Source organism: Theobroma umbraticum, unplaced genomic scaffold (assembly GCF_002168275.2).
Source record: "Theobroma umbraticum cultivar Fairchild unplaced genomic scaffold, ASM216827v3 scaffold_56.0, whole genome shotgun sequence".
NCBI lineage: Eukaryota > Viridiplantae > Streptophyta > Magnoliopsida > Malvales > Malvaceae > Theobroma > Theobroma umbraticum.
In genome coordinates, this window is record NW_018397256.1 from 1,897,882 (window position 1) to 1,904,523 (window position 6,642).

Here is a 6,642-nt window from a genome sequence, read left to right on the forward strand (position 1 = left end):
ACTCCGTAGACTTGAGACATCAAGTTGTCTTATGTGTAGAGTTCTATGCTTGATTTCATTCCTATAAGTGCCTAACCCAAGATGCCAAAATAGGGTGCTTTTGGGTATAGTATAAAGCATGTGAAGGCAAATGATTGGTCAAGATAGGAATTATCACCTCAAGTATTTTAAAGGACATATCCTATCAATTCTTAGTTAATATTAGCTTATTGAAGTCCTTGACCAAGGCGACATCGAGATTATGAAAAAGGTTTCATAACTTTTTATAAAGCTAATGCTATAATTGTTGGAACAAATATGGAGATCAATAAGAGTAGAGATTGTACCAAGCTTTTATCATCTTCAGGATATATGATGAGGGAATGAATTACACTGATAGACTGTATAATAAAAAATTGTCAAAGAACCCTTTGACTCTCTCAACAATTAGGTGGCCATGATGCATTGTTAGATGCCAATCTTGGTCTATGAAATTGATTATAAATTAATTGATTGAAATTTATATGAATCAATTAAGTCATTAACCAGTTCCATTGCCAACATGTTAGGAACCTAATGGGTCACACAAAATGATTGCATTTGAATTAAATTGGGAGAGTGATGATTTAAGTTAGACTTGAATCACATACTAGGTAATTAACTTCTATAAACTTAATTAAACTCTTTTAATTAAGTTTTAGACATAATTATAAATAGTTATAATTATAAGGCCTTGATTGCAAAATACAAAGGAAATTAATTTTGATTTTAATTTTCAAGGACTTAATTAAAAGAGTTTAATTAGTAATGGGCCTAATATTATAATGTGTTATAATATTGAGGGCTTAATTACAAAATTGAAGTTATTTTAACCTAACTATATAAGCCATTTTTTAACTATTTTCCATATGAGAGGTTTTCACAATTAAAGAAAACGTAGTTTTTTTCAGAAAAAGAAAGATATTTTCTTTCTTTGAAACCACTCACTTTGTATGAAAGAGAAAATTGCTTTATAAGCAATTTTCGAGAGAGGTTCGGCTAAGATTGTGAAAAAGAAGAAAAAGACAATTGTTGTCCTTTTTGCTAGCACAAAGTATAGTTAAAAACTACTTCCTTTGATGAAGGTTCAAGGGCGATCGTGTGTACTACTATTGGAAGCCAAGCACTTGATTGGCTAGGGTTTTTACTCTTTGTGGTGTTCGCGGAATTGCTTCAGAAAGTGTCATTGTGATTACGAAATTCTTGGCAAGGTAACTTTTTGAATAATAATTTATTTTGTGCTTTTATGTGTTAAATATCACCAAGGTGATCCATGGGTGGAGGCATGTTTTGGTTGTTTAGTTATAAGTTTTAATTTCTTTCTGCTACGTATTTTAAGCATGCCGTCCATAGCCAAACCCATCATTATGACACACTAATTGGAATGTTGTATCATCTAGTGTTATTTCATGCCAAATCTTTGAGCATTTCTCTTGTATTCAAGACTTGCATAGTTTCTTCTTTCTAGGATGAGTAGTTTTAGTTTCTTTCGCAATTTGTTGAATTTGTTGCTCATCAAGATCTTAGACAATTCATCAAGATTCCAGCACCATTGTCTTTAGCTCATCGTCAACAAGTTATTTGAAATAAACTTGTTCACTTTATGAATCACCATTTTCATTGTGTGTCTAAGAACATTTAATCTTCAAGATCTTGTTCTTCCTTGCTTTAGCGTATCTACAAAAATCATTTTCATTTGTTTTTGGTATCAAGTTTCTTTGGATCCTTTTTGTTAGTCTCAACACACAAAATCTTTTTTTGCGATTTATACTTGTTTACCTCTATAAGGTAGATATTTCTTACTTGTATGCATAAATCAATAAAGTATTCTATGAATACATTTAATAATAAAAGTCAAAATTTATTTATTCTTGAATTTACTTTTTGGTGCCTACTTAATCATTTTCTTTTTGCAAGTATTAAAGGCATATTTCAATTTTTCATTTTCTTTTCCTAAAATTTCAAGACTTTTTTGAGAAAATTTTAAAACCTATTTTCAATCTTTTATTTTTATTCTGCATATCAATTTTTGCATTCCTAAAAAACTCATTTTTAACACGAAATTTTGAAATCTTTTCTTTGTGTCTTAAATTTGTTTTCTCAAACTCACAAGTTAGATCTTTAAAAGCATTTTCCAATTTTCCAAATCAATAAGAAAAGAATCTGCAAGTTGAAGAGTTTACCTTCCATTCTTGGTTTGAGGATTGGATTTTACTAGACTCATCTTCTTTAGTTTCCTTGTCACTTGTTGAACAATAGCTCTCACAATCTTCTTTTTCTAGTTCTGTTTCTTCTCCATACAACTTTTCTAATTTTTTCAATATTTTTTTAGTGCTATCACACACAAAGACTTTGTTGTATCACACACAATCTTGAAGTACAGAAGCTGATATGCATGGCTTTGGCATTGAGTTTTAGTACTTTTAAGTCATTTTTGTCCCACTCACTTATTTTCTTGGTTAACTTGAGTGAAACATTTTCAATTATCCTTCAAACTTCATAGTCATTTGCTTGAACAAATGACTTCATTTCATTTTATACATGTAATTCTCAACCTTGAAAGTTGGAGGCTTCACACTTGATTGTCCTTTGTTGGAGGTTGTTCCAATAAAGTCAATGGCCGTAGGAGTGATAGCACAACTTTTTTCACCTTTAATTTTTGAGTTGTCCTTAAAGATCACATCTTCGTTTGCTTTCAAGTCCACGATTTGCTCCTTGATACTAGTTATGTTGCTTAAACATTCACCCTCAAGGTATGTAATTCCCTTTTATGTGAACTTGATTTCAAATAATCTTCTTCATTCTTGTGATCATCAAGAGTCATAAGACAAATATTTGCAATGTCCTCATCCTCTTCACTTTGTGACTTATCTTCATCGTTCCAAGTAGCTATCATTACCTTTTCTTTGCATGCTTTGGATAGCTTCTTTTAACATTTGTACATTCATATTCAGTATGTCTCGATTTTTTGCACACATAGCAAATGGTGATCTTTGCTTGATTATTCATTTTGTGGCTTTTTCCTTAGGTTTCCTTTTGATTCATCTCTCTTAAAAGGTCTTCTACTTCTACCATGTTGTTTGTTTCTTAAAAATCTATTAAACTTCTTAGTTAACAAGACTACTTCCTCATTTTCTTCTTTATCATTCTCTATAATCTTTTCTTCATCTTCCTGGGTAGCTTTAAGAGCAAAACCCTTTCTTTTGTTATCTTTTCTAAGAGCTTTATCTCTTTCACTCTCATATTTTAGTGTCATCTCATAAGTGAGAAGAGAACTGAGCAACTCATATCGGTTAAGGTTGTTCAAATTCTTAGCTTTTTCTATACCTGTAACCTTAGGTTTCCATGATCTAGGAGACTATAAAGGATTTTCTTAACTAATTGGGCATTGGGAAACTCATTTCCTAAGGCTTTTAATCCACTTATTATTTTGGTAATCTTCTCATACATTTCTTTTATTGGTTTTTCCTCTTTCAGCTTAAAAAGCTCATAATCTTGAGGCAACAATCCAATTTTGGACTCCTTTACTTGGCTAGTTTTTTCATAATAGTTTTTTAAGGTATCCTAAATCTCCTTAGCTGATGTACACATTACTATCCTATTAAACCCACTTTCACTAAGTGCACACTGCAAAGCTGTTACTGCCTTGTAATACAGTTGAATCAATTTTCTGTTTTAATCATCCCATTCAGCTCTAGTTTTAATCACTCTTATACTTTCTACAAATTTACTAAGAACATGGGGTCTTTTTTTAATGATATCCCATAAATCTAGATAAATAGATTGAATAAAATTTTCAAACCCCTTTCTCCAAAAGATGTAGTTTTCTCTTGAAAATAGAGGAGGTCTTATCATGGACTAACCTTCACCAAAAAAGCTTGAAGATGCCATCTTTATTACTTTAAGCTTTCTCTCGTATCACTCAAAGGTCATTAAACTTGCAAACTTAAGAACTAAGCTATGATACCAATTGTTAGATAAAGAAGCTTAAAGTAAAGTAATCAAGAAGAGGGTGAATTAGTTTCTTAAATAAAAACTTGACCTTTTAGAGTAGAGTTAAAAATAAGAACGCTTTAGGACAAACCTTAAATACTAAAATGTGAAAATTTGAAAAGATAAAGAATGAATCTAATAAAGAAGATGAAAAGGAAAGAGTACTTACTCACAATTTTATAAAGGTTTGAGAATGGTGCTCTTCCTTATGCAAATATCATTACTATTATTGCCATGAACAAAGGTGTTTTGAGTGAGAGATACACCCTTAAACTTACTCAGTTAGCCATTATTTATGGAACCAAATTCTTTCACTCAATGCAATACAAGCTAGAAAGAAGGGAATAACTTAAGAAAAATTCAAACTGTGAAGAACAGTTTGTAGTTCAAGCTATCATTCCTTCACTTTCACAATCATTTGCAAAAAAAAGGCAACATGCATTAACACTTGAGGTCATACTTAAGGTTGTTAAGAGAACGGAGAAAAATATGAATTTTATTATTAATAGACTTGAAAAATTCAACATAATATTAAAGTACATTAAAAGAAGGTAAGGTGAAGTCAAAAGGGATATCTATAATCCTAACCCTGTCGACCTTGTTTTTATGATGGCCTTTAATAGAATCCTAATCTTGAAATCTCTCTTGCTGACGACCTTTCTAGACTTCCATGTTAACTTAAACCTTGATACTCAAGTTTTGATGAAAAAACTTCACTAACTCGAGAATTTTGGTTCATGCATAGGATAGTAGTTGACCGTGATAACATTTTGTGTGCTTACACATCATGACTTGCATAGAATCATATGTATGATACTATTGGCATTTGACATATGTGTGTGTGTATTCATACTGCAACATATGAACTTGCATGATCCTTATTATGCAGCATATTTCTCTGTAAGCTTTTTTGATTCTTACAAAAAGAGAAGTGGAATGATAAAAAGGGAGCTTTATATTCTTTGGAGAAATGAAAAATGAAAAATATCCTTTTTGTTATTATGTCTACCGAATATGGGAATTTTTAGATTGTTTTGACTTTTTATGATTTTTTGAATATTATTGCACGAATTCAAGGAGAGTTTTGATATTAAATGTCTCTAGTTTCTTTTTCAAAATTTCCCTAACCATGCATATATAAATAAGTTAGTATTTTGATATTACTTTGATACAAACACACATACACTATTTATACTCTTTTGAATCTAATTGGCATTACGCTCTTGTCAATGAGTGTTTTGTAATCATAAAAAAAAAGAGACTATTAATTCTATATTAATTTTTTATGATAACAAACTATGCTTCATTTAGTGCTTATCATATGTGCTTCAGTCTACAAGTATTCTATTGGCAAAAATATTTATTGAGCCTTAAAACAAAAAGCAAGTTAAACGAGAGTAAGAGAAAGGCTAAGACATTAATGGATTAGTTAAGTTCATTAGTTTTATTAACACTATAGAGATAAGAATTAGAGATTATCCCAAAAAAGGTTATTCAACTAAAAGATTATGCATTTTATTATCACAAGGATTAATTTTAAGTTTTACTTATTTAAAAATATTATTTGGGATAAGATCCAAATTTATTACTTTTATGACCATGGTTCAGTTTCACCATTCGTCTTTATCAAGTGCAATTTTTTCATTGTACTTCCTAATTTAATTTAATTGTGGTCAAAAAATAAAATATTTAGTAAAAGATTTCTTTATTTTTTAATGGATTTTTTTTTAATAAATTTTTGGCTATTCAAATTGCATCTTTGAAAAGATGAGTGATATATTTGATTGATCATTTTAAGTAAAGTGGTAAATTTGAAGCTTATCTTTTATTATTTATTAAGATAAACTCCACCTGTACCTATTAGGATTTTAACTTTTTTCATATTGCGATTTGTAATTTTTTTTTTTTGCAATTAACACAGGATAAACTCCACCTATACCTATTGTGGTTTTAGCTCTTTTCATATGCTGACTTGTAATTTCTTTTGTTTGTAATTAGCACTCTATGGATATCTGTTTTTCCCAATTAACATCATATAACTTACGTTCCTACTTGATGTCACTAGCCGTTGTGGTTTTAACTATTTTCATATGGCGACTTGTAATTGACATTGTAGTTTTTAACTTTTTTCATATGGTGACTTGTAATTTCTTTTCTACAACTAACACTCTATGGATATCTGTTTTTCCTAATTTACATAATGTAATCTATGTTCTTACCCGTTAGGTAGAGGAAGGCTCATATTTAAATACCCAAAAATCACCTTATTTGTGGGATTTGTGACACTTTACCCTTTACATTAGTCTGGGTCTATTTCGATCTTTATATCTCTTATAAGGTTATTCATACAATAATAAATGAAGAAAGACTCATGTTTATATACCTAAGACTCCTATTTCTTACTGATGTGAACCAGTGACACTAGAGGTTTGATATTAATTTTATCAATAAAGTTACCAAAATATTCTCAATTCAGAATTAGTCTATTTGTTCACATTTAAAGGTATTTTTTTTATTTTTATTAGACTAAATTGTTAACTTAATCTCTTGTGAAAATAGAAGTCATTTGTAGGGTCTTGAACAAAATATATATTCACAACGTGCTGATTGCAAAAAAAAAAAAAAAAAAAA